Genomic DNA, 27,491 nt, shown 5'->3' on the forward strand with positions numbered 1-27,491 from the left:
CGAACTCCAGGACCATGGAGAATTATGAACCCAAGAATGAATACTGCGGATTGAAAACAGTTTTTCACATTTCTTCAATTTCTGAAGTCTTCAGCAAGTCTTTGGCCTGTTCCAAAGGCGCCGTGTTTTAAGCGTATCTCACTAGCAAATCGTTGGTAGTAGTCGTTGTTGGATTTCCAACCTGCTCCTGCTGCGCGCGGTCGTTGTGCAGTGGAATGTTATCCCGACCACCACCACCAGGGCCGCGGTACAGAAGGGAAGAAATTCCGGGAGCCAGCCATACTAGTGGCGCGACCAATTGGCGCCAGATAAATTGTGAGCCAGCTACTACTACCCGCGCGGAGCCTGTACTTTAGTTACACTCTCGGTTAATTCTTCTTCCCATCGGGTGCGTTTTTTGTCACCATTGTACATAACAGCTACACTGCAGACACGCATTGTGTACCGAGAGAGAAGCGTTTGAGGCCCTAAAAGTATAACAACAACTATTCAACACAAGTCCAAGCTCACCCAGCTTGTGCCACACGTGACACTGTCACAGGAAAAATAGCAATTTATCGCAACTCAATTACTGATGCCGTGATAAGGATGGCCGAGAAATTCGCATGGATCTTGCAGCTCCAAAAAATCACTTACCGTTAGTAATGCGTAAGAATCGCTCCGTAACTTCTGCCGTCTGCCTGCTGCTTGCCCGTGCACAATCCTTTGCGCATAGGTTGATTTATGATGATATGTGGGGGCTGGCTCTTTTGTTTTTCGTTGGCAAACGCGTACCAGTAGTAAGAGTTATTTGTCGATCTCGATATGGAAGCACTAAAAACACGTAAACTATACACACACACTAAAATAATATACGCTCGTTCTTTTCGCGCCCTGTTTTGTCGTTTCGTTTCGCTGCAGCGAGAGAGATAGATAGAGTTTGAGCGATTGCTACTGACTAATTATTGCTTATCGGTCGTTAGTAGTAAGTAGTCGTTTGTGGGGACTGAAAGAAACGCGTTTGACTGATAAGAGGCAGCTGTTTGACTTTAGATGTTGATTAGAGGGGACTGTTTTCCGCTCGGGACTGTTTCGTTCGACTGGATGTTGTTACTCTGCAAAGAGAAGAGAGAAGAAAACGAGTAGATATTAGTCTTAAAGTGTTCAATTGATCGTCAAGCATCAAGTTCGAAGAACGGCGTTGGGTGGGGAGGTGTTTCAGGGAACTATTACACCACCTTTACCGTCGCCCAATAGCGATCAAACACTGGCGTAACCACAGCGCACTGCTTTACCTCATTAAATTACAATACAATTCTAAGAATAAGGTGTCACACGCCACGCTCAATCGAAACCACGCTGTGGTACATAAAAAATCAGTTCCCCTCGTCGGTAGTCTTGCCAGCAGAGCAAGATGAAAGAGAACAGAAGCAACCAAGTGGCAAACTTTTTGACCTCATACTCCTGCTGCTGCTGCTGCTGCTGCTGCTTCCGTGCTTTGCTCCTGTTGTGAAGCTGTGAAAATCGTTCTGCAGAGGAAAAGCTCGTGCTCCCATCCTCCCGAACGCAACGCCACGCATGCAGAGGATGGCAACAAAACGGGACATAAGATGAGCGCAAAAAACCGCCGCCTCGCCCGCCCCAGCGACAAAGCGTGCCATCTCGTCGCAAGGACGACTTCAAATGGATATACTTTACACCAACGGATTCTCCGAAAGCTCTCCAAGAAATAAAAGAGAAGCAATTGAACAGGGATGGTGAGGGGGGGGGGTAGAACTCAGGCTGTCGGAGTTAAAAGGGAGCAGCACATAATGCAGCAAGCAAGGGAATAGGGTGGCAGACAGGCGGGCAGGCTGCTGTACATACAGAGCAGAGAGCTCCATAAACTCCGCCATACAGCGCGTGCCGGGAGATCGACAAAAATCGTCCTGGCGTCCGACTGGCGGGCGCCAAGGATTCTCCCTATTTTCCTTCTTCCCACACTCTCACACACACACACGCGCGCAGCTACACCAGCTCCATCACAGATGGGGAGAAGATAGGGCTGCTGGAGAAGGATGAGGACACGAAAAGGTACACTCCTCTCTGGCGGGGGTATGCGAACGGTGCTGTGTGTGAGTTTTTTTCTCTCTCGTTTCGTTCCAACCCACGGAAGATGGGCATTATCCCTCGGCTTTGCGCCCATCGAGGAGCTTGTTTTCCACGCCAAGCAGCAGACACAACGCTTGGGTTCCAACGGATGCAAGGGCTGATGATACTCTGGATGGGAAAATCTCCACAGCGGCTACCACCATCCTATCCGCATCGCATCGTCAACAACTTCCGCTACCTTCACGGAGGGAGATGCTGTGTTTCCGTTTTGCTCCACGAAAAATGCTTCCTTCCTTTGGCGTGGTCTCGATACCCGAGTGTCCTGTCCCTCTCCTGTTTGGAGGTTTGGTGGTCGACTTGGATGATGGCAACAGCATCGTTTACCCCTTCTGGCCGCGAGCATTCTTTCATCAACGCGTCGATGGAGCTCCGATTATGGCACGTTACGGGCGTGAGGAACCACCAGCCCCCGGTAAGTAGATTCACGGTAATTTCAGCACAACCAAGGGGCCCAGTTTTAGACATCGCATCGAAGTACATTTAAAAAAATACACGCCTACACAGTCTAAGTTCTGAACAGCTTCTTCCAGCTGAATGCTAGAGCATGTAAACCTTTTCTGTACACGCATTATTACTCTCTTTCACAGTGGAAGCCTCTGTTGTCTGGCGCACAAGGCACTATTTATTGGCTTTACACACACACACTTACCTCCCAGTTTGGAAAAGTAGCGAAGGAATGCGAACGCGAAAAGGGTCGATCGAACGGGTCTCGCTAAATGCGTCTATCGCAACGTGATAAATGAATTATGTGCTCGCCCCTTCGTACTATCGTCTACTACGGTACACAGTACATGGGATGAAAATATGAATTGTTTCCCAAATATCCATTTCGAAGAGGGACCGAACATCACTCTCCACTAAACTCACACTGTTAGGGAAAGGGATTTCTTCCCTTGCCTCTGATAATCAATTGTTTACGACGAGTGGCGATGAAGAATTCGCGACAATTTGCGCAATTCTTACAAAGTCAATGCGCGACCGGACACGTGAAAACGATTCGCTGCTGATGGGCAACAAACGTGGTGTAAATTGTGACACTCCTTTAAACCCCGCTAGCTTTCAGCAAAGGCGGGAAAGATCAAACATCATCTGCTTTTACCATACCCCCGATTAGCGATCACCCGAGCAGCACCATCCAAAGTAATAGGTTGCAGCTGTACTCACTGTCCGCAAACAGGGCAGAGTTCTTTAAATACAGCTTTAAGTCGTTATTGCGTGCTCAGAGTTATCAGAGAGCATATTATATCACAACATCGAATCTCTTGAAGAGTACATTGTATGAATAAATCGGTAAATAAATCATAAAAGGGTGAAAAATACAGTAAACAGAAAACGATTAACTTGAGAACTCCCTCCAGACGTTTTGGTGTTGAATCACGCACTCGCCCCGCTTGGGCAATAACACTTCCTGTTTATTTATGGATTTGCAAATAAAATTAACTCTATGTTTACAATCGCACAAATATTGAAACCCCTACCCCAGAGCACAGTGACTCTCCTCTGGTGATGCATCGATCAGAGATACGCGGATGCGCAAAGATACACAATTTCCTTGAATTGTGAATCAGTTTGCGGAGTGTATTTTTAAACCACCAGTGCTATAACAACTACAGTCAATTATGTTGCATTTTCCAACGCAGCGCATCAATCACACACATACACACACTCGAGGCCGCGCACAACTGTTGTGGAAAACATATTAACCTAAATAACCGACACATTGCGACATTGTAAGTGAAAATGACTAAAACATGCCGAGCGGCAGCAGCAGCAGCAGCAGCAACGCCTCCACATCATGACGGGGAAGGTTTTATGTCCAGGCGAAAGAGTGTACACTCTCCACAACACACACAGAGCATGGCAACCAATAAACACATAATTTTCACACGAACTGCAACTAATGCAGTTGCGGAAAATCTATTCAAAGTGTTTGACGTTTTAATGCGCCTGATGCCCGGGCAGGGCAGGGCAGCGGGTGTGAAAGTGCCTCCGTTCGCGCCTCGTTTGCATCGCATGCAATTTCCTCTCTTGGAGGTGGAATTTAAAAATATTTCAACAACGATTGAACTTCGGGAGGAAATTCTCAAAGGGTAAAGAAACGAAAAAACTGTTCCTGAGCGCTTAGGGAATGCAAAATAAAGACACAACACTGGTGGCACATTTCTGACCCCCAGGGTTGAGGATTTGTTCGTACACGCCCCAGCGTGAAATGGTGTTAAGTGTTCTTCCTGTGGTATACAAGACAGATGCATCGAACTGCATTCCAAATATGTGTGTTTGCAAAAAAATAAGAAACAACAACCTTTTTTTCGCTTGCTTTCCACCAATCTTTCTGCTCACCTCGTTTCAATCGTTTCGTTGTTCCGGTGGTGCCTGTGTACTCGATGCTGCGGATGGTGGTTTCGACCCCATCTTTCTCTCACTTGCGGACTGATTTTATCAGATCCTGCTTACCCTTCAGCTTAACAAATTACTTTTACCCGCGAATGAATACATCTTCGTTGAGAAGCCAAACATGTGCGTGCCTCTAATGAAAGCCATGCCAAGAAGAAACTGTAACGGCTCTATTTGAAAGTGATGGCCTGGAGATGGTAATAAATCAATGACAAATATAATTCAACCAACATGCAGACAACTTCACAATTGCTGCAGCCACAGGGTCTCATACAAATCACTATGTTTGTACATCGTTTTTAATCAACAAAAAGAGCGGAACTGTACCTCCAACCTCCATGTTTTTTGTCTTTTAACGTCTTAACTCCTATCGTAACGAAACGGAACTGAAAACAAAGAGTCAATAATGCCAACGCCGTACAGTCGCCCCCCATACGTACGTGAGGGAATTCCATCACACTTATCACAGTGCGGCTGGGGGTGGAAACTTTACGATGTGGGTCATTAAATAATAACAACAAAGCGATCCAACACTTAAAATTGGCATCGACACATCGAGCCTTCCTGCGTACGTGCCGCCCCGCGCTCTGGTAGCCAGCGAACCCCCCCACCAACAACGTACCAACGTGTCGTGTCTCATTACTTGGATGGCGACGATGATGACTAAACTCACCGTCTGGGAGCGAGCAAAGCGTTTGGCTGTCGTCTCGAGCTCCTCGAGGATAATTTTAAGACATGCCCTCGGGCCATCGTCTGTGCACAAACAAACAGCTTTCTCGATAAAGGATTCGTCATCCTCGGTGACGAGGACTTTAACGCTGTTCTACTGCTACAACCGCGCGAGGATCGCCTTAATGTGAACTCAAAGGTGAAGCTGTGCCACACTTCCTCGCGCTTTTTTGGTCGTCTCGGTTTTCCCTATTTTTTCTCATTGCTTCTTGGCAACTCATCTTTTGCTCAACACTACGTCAATATGAGGATCTCCTCACCACTGGGGCAATTAGGGCGACATCTCTTTTGGCACAACTTACTGTCGATCGCGACACAGCACACTGTGTTGTTCATCGCAGCGTCGGCGGCGTCTTCGAGACGCCTCGACGAAGTGATTCATCTGTCAGTTGCACACACACAGACATATCAGCTAAGTGGAACACACTTCAAAAGGGCACCACACCCTTTACACGATTGCCAAATCATTCATATTCAAGCGGTTGCGCGCGTTCGAGTAGGAGAAGGTTTTATTTGTGTCAGAAACCGTTGGTTGGTTCTGTTTACTCTAGATCGCGTCACAATGCAGCTCCACGCACGACTGTCGATCGATAATATGCATAATTTGTTTGCTCTGCATCTCCCGACAGATAAAGGTGAGGCGATTCAATCTTCAAACAAAACCCAAATAGCTTTTTCTTACGATCTCGATCACTTCTCTCTCGCTGTCTGTGAGGCGCCCCATGAATATTGAAAAGCGGTAACATCGATATCGGTAACATCGGTTCGTGTTTTTGGTAGGTGGTTTGAATGTTGTTTTGTTTCACTTTTGATCGTAAATTACGACCCGAGCTAGCTGTCTGACGTCCTGCCGTGCTTGAAGACGACACGCTCATCAAACCACCTACACATTGTTGCTTTTACTTTCTTTCCTATCTTTACATGTTCAGTTTCGCCCAATCGTATCACGGAGGCGTTGGCATATTCAAACAGGAACACACTGAGCAACACCTTTTGTAAGGGCGATTGATCACAGCACTGCATTGATCACATCCGATCCGATCGATCGAGGGGATGCATGCAATGCGATCCACACGCGCGCGACCAATACCCAAACATCCCTTCCTCTCTACACGGTGTCTATCGGAGACGAGATTGAAATGAAGTGATACTTCATCCTCCTACCAACAGTGTGTCTCCTGTTTCCAAACATGCACCGTGCCTCGGCCGCTACTTACAATGTGACAACGGAACGGAAACATAACCAATCTGTCTCCGTATGGGGTTGGTAGATAAAACCCATCCGCCTACCCATCGGTGTGAATGCGTTTAGGTCGCGTGGAACCAGCAAAGACATTGCAAAACGATCGTTATTCGTTAGCGCTAGCAATGGTGCGTAGACAAAAAAAGTCTCCTCTAAAGCACACACAGCCGGAGTGTGCGCGTAGGATTAACATGCACGTTCGTGTGCGATTTGGTCATAATCTGTTTCGTGGGGGACCACTCGCAAAGAGAAATGTAATACAAGCTCTGGGGATCGCTTTGGGGGAAGAAATTCAAATCCAAATTTGACATAAGCCGAAAAATTACGATCTGTTTGGTTAGAAATGAGAAGATTTGAACTCGCACACACCATCCGACGCTGATAGATTGCCCACTGGTCGCACATATGGTGCACATATTAACAGTCACTCCGCGTGGAGACTCTATACAAAGCATCATAAACGTTATTTTATGATTACAACAGACTGTGAGAGTTTAAAACCCCGTCATTAATTGAGCGTTTTTTCCCCCTTCCAACGAATGTCACACAGGTAGAGAGGTAGCACTTGTTTCACAATCGCACTGATTTACGTCACATAAAGTGTGCTATGATTTACGTCTTGCTTTTCCTTATGTCAACTGCCAACTTCAAGGCATAAATCACACACCAATCATTTGCACCAAAACATGCTTCCTTCCTGTCTTGAGATTTCACTGCTGCGCCTATCTGAAGTGCAGGAAAGATCAAGATGTTGGTTCCGGCTGTGTTGGTGGTGGCATCATTTTCCCCTTAATCGTCAACTTCAGCTGTCGATTTTGCACGCAGCCATGAAGATAGGCGCACGAAGAATCGTCCTCCCCATCAACAACCAACCCAAACCCGGGAAACGGGGAGGAGAGTGTTTGCTAATGCGGTGCAAAATTTATATCCGCGACTCCAAGCTACGAGTGTGTTTGGCGCGCAGGCTAGGTGTGCGCACGATGCTTATTTTTAGTATGCACAGTCAGCACAAACATTGCGCCATCCGTTTACGTCCTGCCAGCAAAACCCACCGAAAGAGCCGCACCGGGAAAGGAAGCAGAGAGGTGGCGTCGTCCAGGGTCGCATATTCAACGCATCGCCGCCAGGTTGAAATGGTTGTCCGTCACTATAAGCCGGTGGATCTAATTCTTCGTCGCAAGCGCAACACACCACCACTTCAGTGTCAGTGTCCGTACACAAGTTAAGATTGATGGTGGACGACCCTTAGATGCTTGAACGACGGTAAACGATCCGCGAGCGGCAGTTTAATGCCGGCACACACTAATCAAGTTAAGCGGGAGTTCTTCAGAAGGTAGCCACAATGTGCTGTGAAGGTCTTATCAGAGGTTGGTAACTCTGGGTATTCGCTCTGAAGGCCCTCTCTCCGTCTCTCTCTCTCTCGCTCTCTGGTAGAGTATTCCAGCGATAATAAAAAGTCAAACAAGATCGTGCGTTGAAGGTATTTTGCTGCAAAGCCAAGATCACCAACCACTCCCAATCGTGCGATACAACTTCATCGACTTCACGTTCCATACGCTAAAGGAATGTAGATAGAGAACTTTCAACAAAAAACCAAACAAACCACATGACGAAGCAAACAGACGAATGTATCAACAACACCTCTCTTACACACCTCAGCAGAGCCTGAAGACACTCATGGCAAACAACAAAATGCGCCCGCGCCCAGCACATACGCACACTCCTTACCCCCCCCCTCCCCTCCCAACATCAGAGCTCATTGGACTCTGCTCTGTAAACAAACGGCAACAAAAATGCATACGCTGCACCGGGGTGGGTCACAAATCCCACCAGCACCCTTGGGGTGTACAAGCCGCTACAAGAATTCGAAACCTGTGCGCGTGCCCCGCTGACTCTGCAAAACGCAAGCACAAACTGAGTGAACGAGCTACGAACGCGGGAAAAACGAGAAAAACTTAAACACACACACACACACATCCGGGGGAAAATTTACAAAAATACACTCCCACCCGAAGGAACCTCTTCTTCCGCTGCGTAGAGCTTGCGCAATCCCCCACAGAAAACGTGGTTTTCCCTCTCCAAAGAGCCAAAGTCCATTCAGCACCTATCAAGCCGCGTGTGCAAACAATCATAAATTAAGTATTCACGACCAGTGTCGTGAGTATGTGTGTGTGATGACTACTTGGACAAATCAGTATCATTGGGGTGCTACTACCAAGCTCTTAGATGCACTGCCGTTGCACCAACGCCAATTGAGACTGGCCCCATTTAGCTCAATCGATTTGTGCGCTTCGTGTGCATGCATGGCCGACTCTCGATGGACTCTCCCGGTCGCTCGGTGTAAGTGTTTTAATAACGAACCTTCTCAGCCGATTCTGACCATCGCGGGGTACTACTGGCTGCCTTTTATAGACAACATTACTGCGATCCACCGGTACGGCTGTTCCAACACAGACACACACAGTGGACAACACTGGAGGAATCGGGGGAGTTGGGACCTGGTGGCGCCAGACTGATCGTAAAATATTCACTTGACATTTCTTAGGCTTAGACTTAAGCTCCATCGGGGGGGGGTAGGTGCTAAGTTATCGACTCGATGTCCTCTTTTCTTGGCCACTAACTAATTTTGCTCTGATTCACGCGGCAGCTCATAATTTAATTCACGCACTCTGGTGTGTTTACTTTACCATTTACCCGCTCAAATAAACCAAAGCTAAATCATCTTTCGACGGGTGCCATATTCTGCAAGCATTCGCTACCAAAAACCCACGAGACTACACCCTTTTCACGCTACAATGGATAAGAATACGGTCAGAACACGAGAAGGGAAAGAGGCGCGCGCTTATATGTTTACACCTTTCCCGATTTGGTTTGGCAAGATCGCGTAAGACGTACTCAGAGCCGTGAAGAGACGCAAACACAATGGCAATGGACTGGAGGAATCGACATTCGATGCAAATGATCAAGCATTTTGCGGTTGCCTTTTTCGTGCTCTACTCTTGCTTCTGCTGCTGTTGCTGCTGTTTTCCAATCAGCGTCACGGTTGCCATTGTCCGTCCGTTCGTTCGGCTGACGTTACCGAGATAAATTTAGGTTATGTTTATTATTCTAACAGATCGCTCTCCCGTACCCACACACACACACTCCCCATATTAGAATGCAGCGCAAGGCAATCAAGACAACACGCTGGCACGCTGGCTGGGGCCTCCTTATTTGCGTCCCCATCCACAGAAGATCCAGCAGCAGCAGCAGCAACAGCCACAGCAAATGCTTGGAGATTATTTTAGCTATTCCACACATACACACAAACACAAACACATATAAAACCCCCCAAAAGAGGAGAACACGCGGGAGGGTGACACCATAAATGGTGTCCGTGAATAAACGAATAAGTGTGTATGATTGAATACCAATAAACGTAGCGTTGGAGCGGAAGTACGAACAACATACACAACACACACTCTCACGCAGAAGGTTTCTCAAGTCAGATTGGGTCCCATTTTTGGACAACATTGCCGGGCTGGTGTATTGGTGCCGTTTCCTGCAGCAAACAAAGCAGCAGCAAAAAACGACAACCAAAACCTCAGTACTAAAACTCGCTCCGCGACAAGGACAACACCCGAAGGAGCGTCCACAACAACCCAACATGACGTCATGATCATCGGAGGCTGACACTGCTGATGCCACACTGTGAGCGCTAAATTAACCTTACCAATTAGCGAAGCGACGCGGACGCATAGAAGTTAGCGCGAGATCTCTCCGGCAAAGTGTGACTTTGCCCCAGGAAGATCGCGCGATGAGGTAATATACATCCGATCTGTTGTTGTCTGTTGGTCAAGTGAATTCGGAGTCGGAACGCTTCGCGAGACGTGCGGGAAAGACATTCGTTTGGCGTGGTTGTTAGATCTCGCCACAGCGTTTGTGTTCTGTGTTGCCCTTAGAGTCACCCGCCCGCGTCGGACGCGTCGATCTCGCGTGCGCTCGCATGACAATGAAAGCTAATTGCCCTACCACCATTACCACACCACCGCCACACAACGCCATTAGGTTCGGTTCTGATGGCCAATCTGCTGAGTAAGTGATACACGAGCTTATATATACTCACAAGCAACGGGCGACAAAGCGGAGGAACGATGCATCAACAACTCGTTGCTGATATTTGACGCGACCGCAAAGGCGAAACTAACGTTCCGTTCGTGCTGGGGTGAGGTCTCCATCTCGACGTTTGTGCTCGACCGTTGAGAGATAAGCACAGGTGAGCAACCTGTTATGCTGATAAACCGGTCTCCACCTTAGCAGGCGGTTGGAGTAGCATTGGACTGTGCGCGATAAGAGTCGACGACAGCAAGATAAACCTGATATCTGAGATAAACAAAACAGTGAAGTTGTCTACGCCCTGTCTTTCGGTAGAAATGCTTTAACCACACTGTAGCGCGTTTGCAGTGTGTCTACTCAAAACATGATCACTTAAATAAATCCATCGTCAGCACATTAACTCTCTCCTGAAGATGCACATCGCAATGCATCACGGATGAACACACATCAAGACATTACAGATGTCTACACAAGGAGAAGTCGTAGTTCTAAATATAAAACGATACCGATACCGTGTCGTGCTTTACACACGTGTGTCTGTTACCAGAAAATGCATTAAAAACAACAGTCTTTGATCGCGACAAGCACGAAACAACCCATAACGTGATGGATATATGACAACAAATCCTCCTCCTTAGATTTAGACTTCGTCAGCAGATCTCAAGTCAAGATGCATATAGTGATAGACGGCATCATTATCATCGTCTGTTTGAAGTCATTCGTTACACCCAAAGATGATGATCGATGAAAAAGTCCCTGAGGGTGGTAATGCCAATGCCGGTACAAAGTTCGATACAATGATGCAATCCACATCCTTCTAAATTTCTGACCATTTGTTTCACAACACAGATCGTACTTTTTCAAGCACAATATCACGGGATTCTTCCTCAGTAACTCACCGGATCCGACCAGATGTGGCCAATATCGCAACAAAACACCGCAGAGAGAGAGAACGGCTAGGCTTGCGATATGAAGTGACCGCACAACACTCGTCGGTTTGGTGGTTGTGTTCGAACACGATCGAAACCTCTATTTTTAGCACAGAAACGGAGAGCTGCACAGTTGCGCGCCCCGAAAAAAAAACTTATCCAGCATGTGTGAGCAACGATTTCTTAAAAAACACAAAACTGTGATTTTTCTGATACTGAAATACCACCGAAAAAGCAGAATGATGATGTTGAAACTTATTCCGCTGTTTTGTGTGCGGACAGAAGACAGAAAAACAAGTTAGCTCGCGATTCCGGTTTGCCCCTAAACCTGGTGTGCTAGCTGTATGTGTGCTTTGCATGAGCCGAATATAAATTCTCTTTAATTTCCACGTTCCCTTATTAAAGAAAGTTGACAGCTACACAGGGACTACATCGGAGCATTCTCGAAAACCCTCCCCCAAGAGGTAGTGGTAGGTTTGGTTTCGCAAACAACACACTCTCGTGCAACAACGAAATGCGCTGCTTAATGAAAACGACGATAAAAAAAAGCAAACCCCCCGAGAGATACAATCTTCCCGTTGATGTAATATGGCGAAAGCGAAGGACACAACACGGGGACGACGGTTTTTTATGCTCCCCACTGCCGGGGCCGGACATAAGTGACATAAAAATAAGCTTGGAGAGTTGAAAGAGAGTAGGAAAACAAAACAAAACCATACACCTTCGATCGCGAAATGATCGCGAACGAACGAGATCGGGGATGGGGACACTCTGTTGAAGTACGAAACTGGTTAGCCGGATGCGACGAGAGACCATCAAGGGCCTTCGTTATGATCACCACCACCACGCGAGAAATCACGCGAGCAAACTAGCAACGTTTCTCTAGAAGAGCGTGACGTGGCAGCAGCAAAGCAGCAGCGCAATTGCACAGGGCAGCCGTGGTGAACCGAAAATGGTGAGCGCCAAAGACCTTATTACTCATGCGGGTTTACGTTCGTGATTCACTTCAAGTTCTGAGAAGCAAGACATTTCGAGGGCCTCTTGCTGATTTGCCAGATGATCATCCTTGACGTCACGGCTAAAGATAAATCTTTCACCACTGTGCACCATGGTTTGGTTTGGGAAGATCGATCGGATCGGAAGTCACGTGCTTTTCAGCTCCTGTTTCAGACGAGGGATCAATTTTGATCTTCTGAGAGCTACCTCGGGCAATTCGTGTCTACCGACTCAGTTGAAGACTATCGCAACAGCACATCCAGTAGCAGCTGTACCGCACAGAGAGACGTGAGAGATGTTGTGCACTCACCGTAACCTTCACCGTTCACACAACCTCCACACAATCCAATTAACCCACTGCTCAGCGCACTCCTCCACGTAAAGGAGAGGGCACGGTACCGCTGCTACAATCAACACCCATGCAAACTCTGCCCTAGCGCCTGCTCTCCACACGCGCGATCGTATCGAATCGTCCCCGGTCCTTCATCAGTCCGATCTTAAAAGTGGCAAAACTGACAGAAACTGTTTGCGGGGGCGCCACGCCAAAACGCCAATGGATAAGGGAGCAAGGAAGAGCGTGAGAGAGAGAGCAACGTGCCGCTAACCTAGCCGCACAGTGGAGGAGGAGGTCGAAAGGAGCACACTACTTACAAGGATGCTGCTGCTGGTGCCTTGCTCTTCGAGTGGGAGTTACCGCGCGCCCCTCGTCGTTTACCGGTGCTCTGCGCGATCTTTCGAGGTTATTTCGATCAGTTCGAGCTGCTGCGTCTACTACTACTACTACTATTACTACCAGCACAAACTGTGAAACCACCACCACCACCGCGACACACAATTTGATAAGTAGGAGTAGAACTTCGCTGGCGATTTGGGGGCGATGTTGTGGGCGCGAAATTATGTTTCAAAAAACGCACACACACACCGTGCTTGGCACATACACACGGGGGGGATAATATTTTTATGTTATAAATACACTAGTAGCGAGAGATCCGATGTTGCCACACACTTGATGTTTACCAATAGGTGGGCCCCCGCCCGAACACTGGGACTGACACGTTCGTTGGGGATTGCAGAACTGCTTCTAAGAAAAAAAAAGGGAATGAAATCGGTAGTTGATTTTTAGCCTTAGAAACATTTGGCCACACGCCACCGGACGTATTCAATCTTCCACACTCAGATCGCAAACGCACAACTTATTCACCGCTTATTAAAGGCACTAAAACAAAACGAAGTATTTTTGAACAGATCATCTTCTAAGCTACAGGATGAACATAAGCGGGAACTGAACACTTGGTTGGTAATTGAATTAAGCGCGGATCATTTACGAAATTAATATGACGTCAGCGAAAATGGGATGAAACAGAACACGCGAAAGATCCACCCTGGGAGGATCTGGGAGGTCTAACGTTGGCTTCCCTTACGCTTTGCTGATTAAATGATCAGAAAAAAAGGATCGACAAGAAACAACGATAACTTTAAACTACAATATTTTACACTCCAAAATAAACACGCACACACAGAAATACATTCATTCGCTTTATCCTCCAATAACAGGTTCAACCCGCTGTTTTTTTCTCTTCTCACTTTTGTTCCCACTTTCAAGGATGCCACGTTTCGTTCGGAGCAATCTGGTGCACTCGTTGCCTTCCAACCATCCAACAATAAGAGCACTTTTTTGCTTCTAGAAGGACATTGTATGCCAATTCTGCTTGAAGGTAATGCACCACACATTCAAATACCGTTTCTAATTATGTGTTTTTTGCACGCACAAACAAAAGAAGAAGATTCATACAACTGCACACTATTACATTTGAACAAAGTAAGATCACACACAGCAAGTAAGGGTAGGAGGAATAAGCAAATGAGCTGGTTCCGTTTGCACACAATTCTTTCAACCACCTTCTTTGATGCTCTTTAGCAACCCTGTCACATACACACACACACACACACACACACACACACACACACACACACACACACACACACACACACACACACACACACACACACACACACACAAAACACCAAAAAGAAAACCCCCGGAGAAGTAAAAGAGGGAAAAAATCAGCAAGCAACTAACCCGCTAACTAAAGCGTGTACCGGTTCCGGCAACGTGATCGTTCAATTTGAGTTTGCGCTCGCGACTGAGCATTCCGCGAGCGATCGGGGGCCCGACGACCCACCGACGACGGAAACCCGATTGCGACGATCGTTCGTGCAAAAGCCGACCGCGGCCGACAAACATGATGACGATGATGATGATGACGGTGACGACGATCGCATGTAGAAGGGGATGCCGCGTGATGCGCTCATCGAAACCCAAACCCGGGCCACAAGTGTTGATGGCAAAAACAGACAAATGCTGCTGATGACGGCTAATTGTTTTTATTCGCGTCGCATTCGTATTTTGTGCTTAATCTTCTGTTTCTGGTGGTATTGCGCCTTTTGGAGGTAAAGTTTGAAACGGCCTAACAACCATCAAAAGATAACTTAGAACCCAAAGTCTCCTTTATTTAATGTTTGATGCAGTTTGGAGCTTTAAAAACCTCCTCGCGACAATCAAGGCAAGTGCATTCGGTTGGAATGCAGCATGAGAAGGGGGGCACAAACACGAAAACCCGTTCCATCATGTTGCACACTTGCCCACATACTTCGCACCGTTACTTGCCAAAAAAGGGCGAACCACCACACGGTGGTCAGTAGTGGTTTGTAATGCAGCGGTGCGGAGAGATGGTGTTGTAGGACTCCACCTCAACATTTCGACGCCGATGTATCTGATTGACATCGGTGCCTGCCTGTGAGCGCACTTGTGGGGCTGATTCTGCTTCTGCTACTGCTTTCTCCCGGGGAAAGCCACGCCGAATGCCACATACACACAGCATTCCAGCAGTAGTACAATTTTCACCAGATTGCTCCCAGCAAGTGATGGGACAGGGATGCATGTACAGTGGGCGATGGAACCTACTGGCGAGAGTTTTCTTTCATACGAAAGAATGTCACCAACGGGCTGCATACGGCTTCCAACTCATCGTCATCCGTCCCGAGCGCGCGTGTACACGACACCTTATCTCCCGTGTTTTTATCGTGCTCAATCAAATGGCGGTAGAGGATGGGCTACTCATATTCAAACTATTTTACATCTAATGATCGCCCACCAGCCAACAAAACGTGTAACATGAATCTGAAAGCTCTCCCTCCTTTACCCGCGGCAGGTTTCATTCATAAAATTCATTACCGAAGCAAACGATGAATAACTGGATCCAGTGTAAAACTGCTTCCGCTCGAACCAATCAACCGTCCGAATGCCGAATGGAGCTGACATTTATACCTTTGCCCATCTACGACCGATCCATTCATCCAACGTCCGCCTCACCTCTATAAACCTGGCCCCCCCATTGGGGAGCACCATTGCAAGATTAGCCGAGCGACGAAGCGCGTAGGATTTGCTTCCTTTCCGTTTTACGGCCACCACTAACCAAGCACGGCGGGCGAAGTGATACACTCACACACACACACGCGTGGATCGAAAACCAATTCATCCGCCCCCGGGTGTACTGGGTGCTTTGGCCGATTGGGCGTCTTGCGTATTTGCTGCGAAGGCGTCGGAATAAAGCAAGGTGAAACATTCGAACAAACAGCAGCAGCAGCAGCAGCAAACTTTTCAACCTTCAATCGACCATCGAAGCTGGTACAAGAGCACGGGGGGCACCATACACTGCTGTATGCAAACCGCCACCAGACCCCACAGCAGCAGCAGCAGCGAGTGGCGACTTGTAAAAATAGTTCAGCAATGATATCAGCACACATGGAGCCGACGCCATCAGCAGTGGGGAGTGCACACTGCAAGTGGGTGTCTCTGGTGGAAGGAGGGCCCATACACCGCCACAGCCTGGCCAATCGATCTCGGCCAGCTCCACTTTAAATGGTGTGGTGCAATGTAGCGGGACAAGTGCAAGTGCAATTGCAAGATGTGTGTATGTGTGCGCAAGCCGGGGTTGTTGGATTTGTTTTTTTTGCTTTTGCACACAACTGCACACAGTGATGGGTGCAGACATTAGCCACCTCACAAACCGTGCCATTCATAACCATGTATTGCACCTCTCCCACTCGATATGCCAAGCCCGGGCCCTAACAAACACGCTCCCCAAGACTGGGTGGAATCCACAGCCTCGAGAGATCCGAGTTCCGAATGACCGAATGTAGTTCATCGCCGTCGCCGCCGTCGCCGCCGATTCAATCTCGCTGTGGTCCCGACGCCTCAAGGCAAACCGGTATATCGCAACGGTAGCAATCTTCCCACCCGATGCACGGGCACGGCCACGGCAGGCGATGATTTCTGATAACCGGTAATCGACCGAACCGATGCACCACTGCATCGCTCTGGCAGTCTGCAACCATATGGAACGGGTTGGCCCTTGTGCCGACGCAGTCATTCCCTCTCATGGCCGTGGATGGGGCGCGGTGTGTATCGTGGATTCGCCGCTGTGCAGTTTGTGTATGCGGCTGTTCATCCATTAAACAATCTTTTAGCACCTGCCTCATCGTCGGGGTCAATGAAGCGGAATGCGTTAAAAGGGCGCCAATCAAATCCTTCTCCGATGCATGCTATGAAATCGGGGGGAAACTATCAATAAAGTGGTTGAATGATTTGATCATACTATTTAGAATTACGAAACAACAAACAGTACCAATCAGCAGCCAGCATGAGACATGTTTGAGGCATATTTTACAGAACCCTCTGAGTGATTGCTGATACGGTGGTGCTCTTCCTTGAACACAGTGGACAAAATACCATTCCAATTAGTGTAATCTGTACGACACTCGGAACCGATTGGAGGGAACTCGTTCAAAGGTTGACCTGGGTGTCATATGAAGTCATCGGAGAATCAAACCAAACCCTTCCAACCTGCGATAGGTCATAGTTTTTTCTTCTTCTGAGGTCATTGATTGACAGCGTGCATTCCACGGTGCTCCGTTGGTAAGCGATCCCGCGGGAGTTTATTCTGCTTCTCGTGGAAAACAATCATTTTCCCATGAGATACATCGATCAGAGCGCGGTTAGAAGGCAGGCTTGTCGTGCGCGCGCAATGGCTCAGAGCAGCGGATAGTTGCAGTCGAGTGAGTTCTTCACGAACGAATTCTTCCCATTTCACCCTTCGACCTGTCCATTGGCCAAGAAACATCGGGAAAGGGTGGTGGAGAGCCAAAAAAAAACGGTTAGCTTACGCCTAGCATCTCCTCCCAAGCGGTTCGAGGGTGTGCCGTACCGTAGTTTACCGTAGGAACCAAAAATAACGCATGATGATTTCATATGCGGCTAATTTTAGAACACGAAAAGTAAACCTTGCCTGGCCGCTCATTCAAGCGGCCGTGTACTCTAAGCGAGGTGCTCGGATGGTCCACGAATATTATGGTCGCGCGCAGTACTATCGAGTGGAAATTACGCCCGCATGCCTAATGGAATACTCTCCCAATGATGATGATGATGGTTTGGTACCACATTTGGGCAGCAGTTTTTCCGTTCGCCCAACGTTTTCCACACGAGATGCCGGAAAAGGTTAGCCGTTGCCGAAGTATTCGCTCGGGCAGCTATGCGTTTAATGTGAGAACCAGGAAATCAGTTTCTACTACTACTGCTGCGCGATTCCAGTAGGCTGCTGCTGCTGATGCATTCCCCTGTTATCAGTATCTCTATGTACAGTCGTATACGGAGGAGGCCTTGGGTTCCAGTTACAGCAAAAGTCTGCTGGTTATCGTCGAGGAATGTGTGAGTGTTTGTGTTTTACACCCCATTGCTCCCCAGGCCGGCGGCCCTTTCCGTTGCTTTCCGGGAAAGGCTTCTTTTCGTTCGACAGTGCCTTATTTTATGAATCACGCCCGATAGCATCCGCCTTTTGCCACCGATAAACGCATGAACAGTGGCGTGCTCTTTACCTCCTATTCCTCGTCATTAGATTTAGAGGTAATGCAGTGAGTTAGCCAGTTATTGCCCAACATTTTACCTTTCGCTTTATTTTTGTTTACTTTTAATCTTCTTCTGTTCTTTCCGTCCTGTTCTTCTTCGTTCGGCTTCAGCGCGATTGGATTTTTCACACAACACAACCACCACAAAGAAGGTATACACGCCCCAGTGCCTTATCTTGGTGAGCACCTTTGGCTCCGTTCTTTTTTTTCGCCAAGCTGGAGCAGCGTATAATTTGTGCAACTTTTTTTTCTCGTTCATATACCACCGCCCAAGAGGTGGGGGGAGGGTGAGCGCAATAGGTCTAACACGCACGCACACACTCGACGCACCAGATGCAGAAATAGTGCCTCATTTTTCACCTTTTCCAACTACAAATCGACCGTACAACACCGCCCACACGCCAAGCTGCAATTTAATGATCCACACGTACCTGTTTCGACGGGGTTGAGGATGTTTTTCACACGGAAAACTGCACGGAAAATGTTCGGGTGTATCGAGCGAAGAGGAGCCACGGCGAAGACGGCAATCGCAAAACGCACTCTGCACAGGAAACGATACAGCACTTAACAGATTTTGAGGGCGGCACAGATGCGTTTATTGCCGCGAAACGTTACGATTGCCACTTACACTACACCGTGTTGAATTAAAACATTTGTAACTAATCTAAATAAAAAGTTTAAAGGGGGAAAAAATACTGCCTCCGTCTTCCTCAACGCGAAGCGTTTGTTTTTTCAGTGAACGAAACAACTGTCACACAAACAATCGATTTTAACGAACGTCGCCAATCGGAAACGTCAGGCGCGGTTTTTTAACGAAACCATGCCGGCACGAGCTGTCAGATTCATATTTTCAACGCGATTGGCAGTTTCTTTTGGGGTCGGTTGGAAAGTTGGGGTAATTTATTGGCCAGGTCTATGTTAACAATTGTATTATAACTTTGTGACGTTTCTTTTGCTCTCAATATGCAATTGATGGTAGAAATGTGGTATATTATTGAAATCAATAGCCTCTATACAATATTGATTTTTCCGAAAAATATAAACTTGTCGACGTAACGACCTCAGGACAGGGGCGGATTAAGTATTATGCACACTAATCAGCCGCGTGGGGTCCCGAAAAAGGATACCCCCCATACTCCGCTCATAAGTAAATTTGCTTTTCAATCCATCTCTAGTTTTGTATTCCTTTTACAATTTCTCGCTCAACACTTCAGAAAGTCCTACATTCGTGTGACCGCTTAGGGCCTTCACTCGTCACTGCCTCTCTAATACGCTCTTTCCCGTCTCTATACAGACTTCTCCAGTTAAATTTTTTCCCGTAACGCATTTCTTGTTTTTGAATGATAATTAGAGTAATTGAATCTTGTAGGAGCCAGCGCGTCTTTCGATTAATATATCTAGCTATTATCTATCATTCGACTATAGAAATGCTACAAATTCTATATCTATCGATGTCCTGCATTAGCTGACGATTCATGAGGAAAGGCAAATTAATAATAAATGCATAGTAAATAATTGATCTCAACTCTAAATATCTGTTGAGAACTTGCAATAGCTAACCACAAATTAATCAGATAATTGGTTGCTCCGCTTTTTTTGAGACAATAAATGTATTAGATTACAATATTCGTCAGATAACATTACAAACTTACAAGCTTCACAAAAAAGGGAAGGGATATCGAATAACAAATACGAACTTGATTACACTTTTTTTACTTTCCAATTTGTTTAAATTTAATAACGATTTTCTTCGAAAAGAACAACTATAAACGAAACCACCCTGATGGGCCTACATGTACAAACATGTAGTAATCAAATTGAGGACATTGTATGTCGTATAAAATTTAATTTTACATTTCAAACTTGATTTTATCACGCTTTTTCCAAATTACTACAAAAGTATGCAGTCAGATTCTTCCAAAAAGCATTCCCCCATCCATCGTTCGGTAGAACATGCTGCTCAGCCCCACCCTAAAGCCGAATACAGTAGTCCATTGGCCCGTGAAAGAAAAATCGCGCAGAAGATGCCGAAATCAGGCCCCAGTGCGCAGTTTTTCTTCGACCGGATCCACCCACCTATAATATGGCGGTGGTGCGGCCACCGCGCGGGAAGTACGGCAAAGGGGTAGACAGAGAAGAGAGGAAACGCACACCGTTGATGGATTCCAACAAAAGCTGTTTTGCTACTGGTTGTTTGATATTTTCCTTGCCATAAAATCCCCTCACCAATATTGTCTAATGCGCGCACACAGACAGGGCCTGAATAGCAGCTCTAGAATGGATGATGGGAGCGCCATGGGCAACGAACTCGCCTCCTTATGTGCTATTGTGTTGCGCTATCTGATGGGAAGGATCAGGTGCACAAATAAAGTACATAATGGAAGCTGAAGCGGTTCGTTTTTTTAAGAAACAAAATGGCGATGCTTCTTGGAGGTGAAGATGCTGGCAAATCTTGCGAGAATCTGCAAGGTGGATGAACTGATGACACGAAGCATGATTCACGCAAAATTCTTGGATTTTTTTCGATTATTGTAGATAAAATAGATAAGCTTTGTGTAAGGATTAGCAAGTAAACTCACTTCTAATTCATTCTCCAGGGCTCCACACAAGTAGCATCAGAATTAAAATCAATACCCTGTGGTTTTCCCTGAAATAATCATCCAACACATTATAGCAATTGAAAGGACTGTGCGTGTGTGTGAGTGTGTGTGTGACTGTCCAGTACATAGAACTTTGCTCTTTTTATGACACTTCTTTCGACCTCTTCCCGCCGACCCATGTTCTCGCTTTACCGGCTATCAGCGGAAAATCTGCAAAGCTATCGTATCTTATTTTCCAGCCTTTCTGGCGCCATTTTATGTCATTGCTGATTGCCCGGAAAACCCTCCTCCGGATCCGTTCCAAGTCTCAAGCCCCAGCTAAGCCTATGTAGAAGCAACGCTCGGCAGCGTACCGGATGGTATTTTTGTTTCTTTTTTTCCCAGATTCACAAACTGTGACATGTGTGCGGGTACCGGAGTACTGGGGCCACCAAGTCTCTGCGCAAACCGCCATTTTATACTCGCGCTAGTAGTACATACGGCCACGGGTTTCCATGCAGACTAGATTGAAACAGCACGGTCTACCATTTACGTAGTGTGTTTGTATATGTGCGTTATTTCCCGGAAAGCGGAGGGGGGGGGGGCTATATTCACCAGCTCCCGGGATTCTTCGCTCGATAGATTGACGCAGTGCAAAAGAAGCGGAAAAGCGGCAACCATTACCAACTGGCCGCCCAACTGGCGCCAGCTTGGTGGAGAATGGCTTTGCCTTTTTTTCTATTACATACACCCTGTGTACTGCTGACGTTGATCGAGAATGCTCAAACAAAAAGGTAAGGCTATTGGGAGGAGAGAAAAAAAAAGCGCCAACAGAAGCTACTAAATGACCAATCGGAGTGTAATTCTTTGGTGGGAAAGGAAGCAACCTGTCATTCCTTGGCTGGAATTCATGCTCCAACTCAGTTGGCTTTAGAGGAGAGGGGAAGACGGCCAGGAGCTTTGTGCTAAGGAAGCAGATTCGAAGATTTGTAAGCATAAAGACACGCACACACACACACAACGGGTGCTTATTTAGGTACCCTTCCGCCATTGCTGCGCCAGTGGGAAATTTCCGCAGTAATAAGCTTGTCAGCAGTTTCGGCTATGATTGTGCAATACAGAACCGCATTACGCAAGCATAGCGAAACTGTGCTCAAAATCTTTTTTAAAAAATAGCAAGCAGTTGGAATGTCTCTGTACAATCCTTTAGGTTTATGGTATAGTTCATTTGATTTACGTTTTATTATAAAATAACATTAATTGTATAAAATATACTCACACGCAACGACATAGTAATGAGCAAAGTTGAAGGACGATCTCTTAGGACATTAGGACCTTTTCCTCAGGACCTGCTGGAAGGAACAAGGAAAAGTGCATTAGGATAAAGGGGAAGTTGTTTTATGTATTTTTTTAACATGACACATAGGAAGACAATCTGTAGCGATATACATATGATTACATTTAATTACTATCTTTAATGAAATAGCACCAATCAGCAGTACATTTCATGTATGACACGAGAGGGAAGGTTATTGTAACAACACTAACTCTATTTTGCAAAATGTTCCACACAACAATAGCTAACCGTTAATAAAGATTTATTACCATTACCAGTATCCGGTGTACGGTAAAGTAATTAGAACCTTAAGTAATCGACATTATCATTATCCGTTCGGGCGTAAGATATTCACCCGAAAACTCGTTCAAGTACCATTAAATCTCAGCCAAACGGATTCCCATCCCTGCCCCTTCACATCCGGTCAACGCCCCGGGGATCAGGACAGATGCAGGCAACGGCGAGAGAAGAATGCACTTAAGCGGTTTTATTTTACAAAAATTCATTCGCTAGGCTGTGTGCCGAAAGGAGGAAAGTGAACCTTTGCCGACTTGGTGGTACTGGTACTGGAACCCGGAACCCATCGATGGAAAAGCGCAAATTGATCCATAAATTTTCATTACCATCACGATTAATTGAATTAAGTTGTGCGATCTTGTTGTGTGCTTGTGTGTGCGGGCTTTCGGGTAAACCTGTCTTCACTTCAACCCCAACTGGCTGAAAAAGGCCTACTGTGTCGGGTTGAAATCGAGCCGAGATTTATCGCCTTACCCTCACTCTCTTTCTCTCTCACTCTCTCACACACTTTCTCTCTCGCTCTGCAGACCACATTTCGCATATTTCGAATGAGGGGGTGAAAAAATTGCACATTTTGTGCCGAATTGCCCGTTTGTCATCGCAGTAGATGAACCATTCGATTAAGCGTTTCCCGACCAAAGCAGCAGCAAAAGGAGCAGAAAAAGGAATATTTTTGCACACCACCCGTAATCCCGAAAGCGAAAGGGACGTAAGCGACACCAACCGCCACCGCCACCACCACCAGTAGTGACGATTATGACAGCATCCACAGCACAGTCCGTTCCGCGCGTGAGAGCAATGGTAATGTTTTCAATTAATTTGATTAAATTCCATCCGATTTTTAAGCTCCCTTCATGCACCGACGCACGGATTTCTATGTTGGCCGGTGTTTTGCTGTGCCACAATATAATGCCATCATTCCCTTCCACGGGTTGGATGTTTATTGCACTTTCGTTGATTCGCATAAATAAGTCGTAAAGGCGTAAGGTTTGGGTACGGGACGGTAACCTTAAGAAGTTTGGTAACTAACCCGGATGGGTCGACGAACAGGGAAGGATAACGACCATTACGGTTCATATACGGTACGGCCTGCACCGGTCGAAGGGCTCATAATTGTGTCCCGCTTAACCGTTTATGCGTTCGTCAACCCTGTTTGCAATTTATGATGGAATAGGTTATGGTGCTGTTGGCAGTACATTAGCGAAATAGAATTTTAGGAGTTTGGGATGTTCCACGAAATATAGTGCCCCAAACATTGCTGAAAGCCTATCAAACTGATTCTACACTATATGAAGTGAATTTAGGAATTGAAATTGAGCTCATCGTTATCTCATACCCTTATCGATGTGATAGTTATCACTCCTTGTTACCACTTCAATTAACTTGTTTCAGAACACACTCTCCACACAAGAACCGTTTAACCTTCCTTGTTCTTACATGCTCTCTACATGATTAATTAGCTTCGTTTAGCCTCTTAACAGCATGGGTATGAATATTTTACAACCGACCGAGGCCGAGTAAACGGTCACGTGCAGGTGATTTGCCACTCGGGTGATGACTCTGCAATGATTCAGAAGACTCCTTTGCGTACATTAATCCAATAGCGTGCAGCGATTGGAAGGGGGAAAACCGTCCTCCATTCCCGGGGTGTACGGAAAATGTGACATTTGTCATACTATTACACCGCACGAGGGGTGCAGCAAGTAGGGAGCAAGTCCTGCTTTCCATCGTGTTTCATCCCCTTTCCATCTACAGAATGCGCACAAAAACTGAACAAAAAGATAAATAAATATTCACTTTCCACGCCATGCAAACAAATCCCAATCCGCAACACAAAAGCGAGGAATATGGCAATGCATTACTGTAATAACATTATTTCTGTGTGCTGTGTGCAAGCAATTGCAAGCAAATCTTTCCCCAAGCCAAAACCTCGTCGAAACGTATACTCACAGAAGCAGTAGTGCCACGGGCCACCGTTTTTGGCCACCGTCCAAATGTTCCAAAGAGGCCCACAGAGCGTCACGGGCCCGGATGCGAACATCTTCGTAAAATCGGTTTCGGTAACGGTGTTTTGCATTATGGAGCGACTTCCGGTGCCGGGGATGGAGAAATATTGCCTTCCAAGGGATTTGGCGTGGAATTGGACTGATTTATGGTGGTTGTTCGATGCTCGCTGCCTTGAATACTTTTATGTGCATGCGTGCGCGACCAAAGGTGCACGGCGACTTGAAGGAACCAACTCTTTCGTCGCTTGCTGTTCGCACGAGGCGCCTCATCACCATGGCGCGGTGCACCACCATCGAAGCAAGCCTCGCTGGATGGTGTTTTTCCAACTGTCACTGGAACTGTTTTTATTATTGTTTACTGTGAATGCTGTTTAATTGTCAGTTCTTCAGCGAACGGAGAGAAGGTTATTTACTTTAAACCCCATATTCTAGGGACACAGGACACCGAGTGAGTCTTTCCAGTGCCACTAAACACTTCGGATTAGATGCGGTGTGTTGCCTGGGAGATGGAACGGCTGGAATTTTTATCACTTTATTTATAGCAGTTTTTATACAATTCTGCATCTTCATCGCCATCATCCAACCATCCCGTCCGGTGAGGCATACTGTTGTCAAACACTTCACTTCCTGCTGCTTCGTTTCCGGTGTCCAAGGATGCGCGCAAAAAAAAGCATCAATCGCGCTTCCTTCCCGCTCGGTCGTTTGGTGGTGACAATTAATTTTTCCCCCTTTTTACCACTCGCTTTATAGATGGCATTTGAAGCGGCTGGGGTTGCGCGCTACGTTGCTGCGAAGTGGTGAAACAACCGTCAAGCCAGGCGGAATGGAAATCATAAAAAATCATTAAATTACGAGTTAATGATGCCTGGAAAATCGGTTCGTTTTAATACTGCTGCTGCTGCTGCTGCTGCTATTGGGTGAACTACAGCAGGACGTGCTGCCGGAATTGGTCGTTAATCTGAAGACACTGCTGAAAAGGCCGGCTAAAGGGGCCCACAACAGCACCGCGGATTAATCGTGAGTCATGGCAGGGCTGGGGGTTTCTTATTATCTAACACTCCTTGCAAGAAGTCAGAGAAGTCGCGCGCGAACTTAGGATCACGCTGATCGTTCCGGGTCCGTGTGTCGAGTCATTCATTGGCGTTCCTTTTTTTGTTGCTGATGATGATCCGAGTCAAACCGATGGCGTGAAATTTTATATCATTTGTCATCGACATCAGTATCAATGAACCGTTGCTTTTTTTTGTTCGTTGTAGTTGGAGCAAATGACATAAATATGCATGAATATGCGAATGCATTCGAAAAAATGCTACGTATTTGTATTTATGGAGATATTACTTCGCGTCCATAAATTAATATGTATTCCATATACATTCGAGATGGTCTATAAAGTGAGGTCTTTATTTGGTTTTCGGTTTTTGGAAAGGTTATATGATGGGTGATCATTCTCCATGTTCTCCTCTCGGCATTGTCCTTTCTGCCATTGCATCAAACTATCCTGCCATAAAGCTGCTAGAAGTGCTACTCTACCGCTTTAACTTTAAGGATAATAAATCTCCATTTCTTGTTGGATGACTCATACGCTGTGGTCCTTTCCCCGTTATGCATCAATACGCACCGTCGAGAGTGCCATTTTCTCTGCTTGCTTCACTTGATTTTATTGTCTCCGGGAGGGGGGGTTAAGCGAGTGAGTTCTGGAAAACTATCTACCCTTTTTAGAGCAAAAAAAGACCAAAACCAAGATGAGAGCATCACTGTCACTTTCTCTTGTTTAGATGGAAACCAGACAAGTGCAAACGGGGGTTTTGTGTCCCAAACGTGGTGCTGGTTGTTGAGGCAGTATAACACAAAAATAGAAATAGTTTGCGACAAATTCTTACCAGCTTTCCTGATTTAAAATGATATTAAAATATGGAGAAAAAAACTATCCAACACTATCCTCGACATATCTCGGAGTGATAATCTTAATGGCATTTCCGGATATATACACCATCCCCGTCAGTGTCATCTTCCATGGAACACAATTTGTATAAATTATGTTGTCACCCGTGTGTTGCGAGTTTACGGTTGATTTCGGATTTCGGGTTTACACCCTGGTTCGTGCGTGCAGCTATATACTTGATTTTGGGCGAAACGAATCCTATTTGATAACAAATGCTCTATTGGGAAGTTGGAAAAATCTCTGCTGGGAGCGCACGGAGACGAGGACAAGCATGACTTAGCGTAAAGCCATGTGGTTGTATGGTGGCGGCCAGCGCAATCGAATCGTCCCCGTGTGGAGTAGCTTGAGGGACGTCGTCTACCACCGTCAGCAGTACAATTGATTTGTTTTTATTTATGGCATTATTTTGATTCGATTCGCCTGCACACTTCCGAGTAACACAATCGAATCTCCACGCCGATCAAGGAAGCCGATATACAGCGTGCGAGTTTGAGAAAGAGGAAATGGACATTGACTTGCGAAAAATAGCAAAAAAAAAAACACTCCTTCCTTGGCAGAAAACTTTCAATCCAACCCGGAAGTTGAGACGGGGGAAAAAACCGGGACCGTTCGAACCGTATCGGACCCCATCCCGCCGTGGGATGATTGTCATCGATGAAAACAAATCGGCTGCACATTAGGAAGCGGCCACTACAGGGGGAATGGTGCTGACTGGTGATGTTACGGTAATAAAAATTGATGCGTGGGTCCCTTCGCCCCGGCGTATCGGTTCCGGTGCCGGTTGCCGAACGGTCGCTACTTCTTCCGGTGTGTGACGAATTGACGTACGTACCGAAAAGAACAGAACGCAA

General features: G+C 46.6%; 1 protein-coding gene and 1 long non-coding RNA gene across 19 annotated transcripts in view; one reads left to right on the top strand and one right to left on the bottom strand.

Moving 5' to 3' along the window:
• The window catches only part of LOC120900652 (talin-2), a 64,231-nt gene extending 39,348 nt beyond the window's left edge, over window positions 1-24,883 (bottom strand). For 3 of the 18 annotated variants that reach the window (XM_040308105.1, XM_040308097.1, XM_040308087.1), the window contains exons 1-3: window positions 14,597-14,716; window positions 13,168-13,597; window positions 637-1,094 (exon numbers count right to left, since the gene is read on the bottom strand). The gene's annotated coding sequence lies outside the window, so the exon portion shown is untranslated. Of the gene's footprint in view, window positions 1-636; window positions 1,095-10,601; window positions 10,712-13,167; window positions 13,598-14,596; window positions 14,718-18,911; window positions 19,217-22,338; window positions 22,409-24,642 lie in introns of those variants that run through there. The other 15 variants (XM_040308070.1, XM_040307954.1, XM_040307988.1 and 12 more) reach the window with 14 other exon arrangements.
• LOC120900763 lies at window positions 18,000-19,194 on the top strand. Its single transcript, XR_005739235.1, has 3 exons — window positions 18,000-18,478; window positions 18,592-18,659; window positions 18,755-19,194. It is a non-coding gene; the product is annotated as an uncharacterized LOC120900763 (long non-coding RNA).
• Window positions 24,884-27,491: the final 2,608 nt, after the last annotated feature.

Source organism: Anopheles arabiensis, chromosome 2 (assembly GCF_016920715.1).
Source record: "Anopheles arabiensis isolate DONGOLA chromosome 2, AaraD3, whole genome shotgun sequence".
Taxonomy (NCBI): domain Eukaryota; kingdom Metazoa; phylum Arthropoda; class Insecta; order Diptera; family Culicidae; genus Anopheles; species Anopheles arabiensis.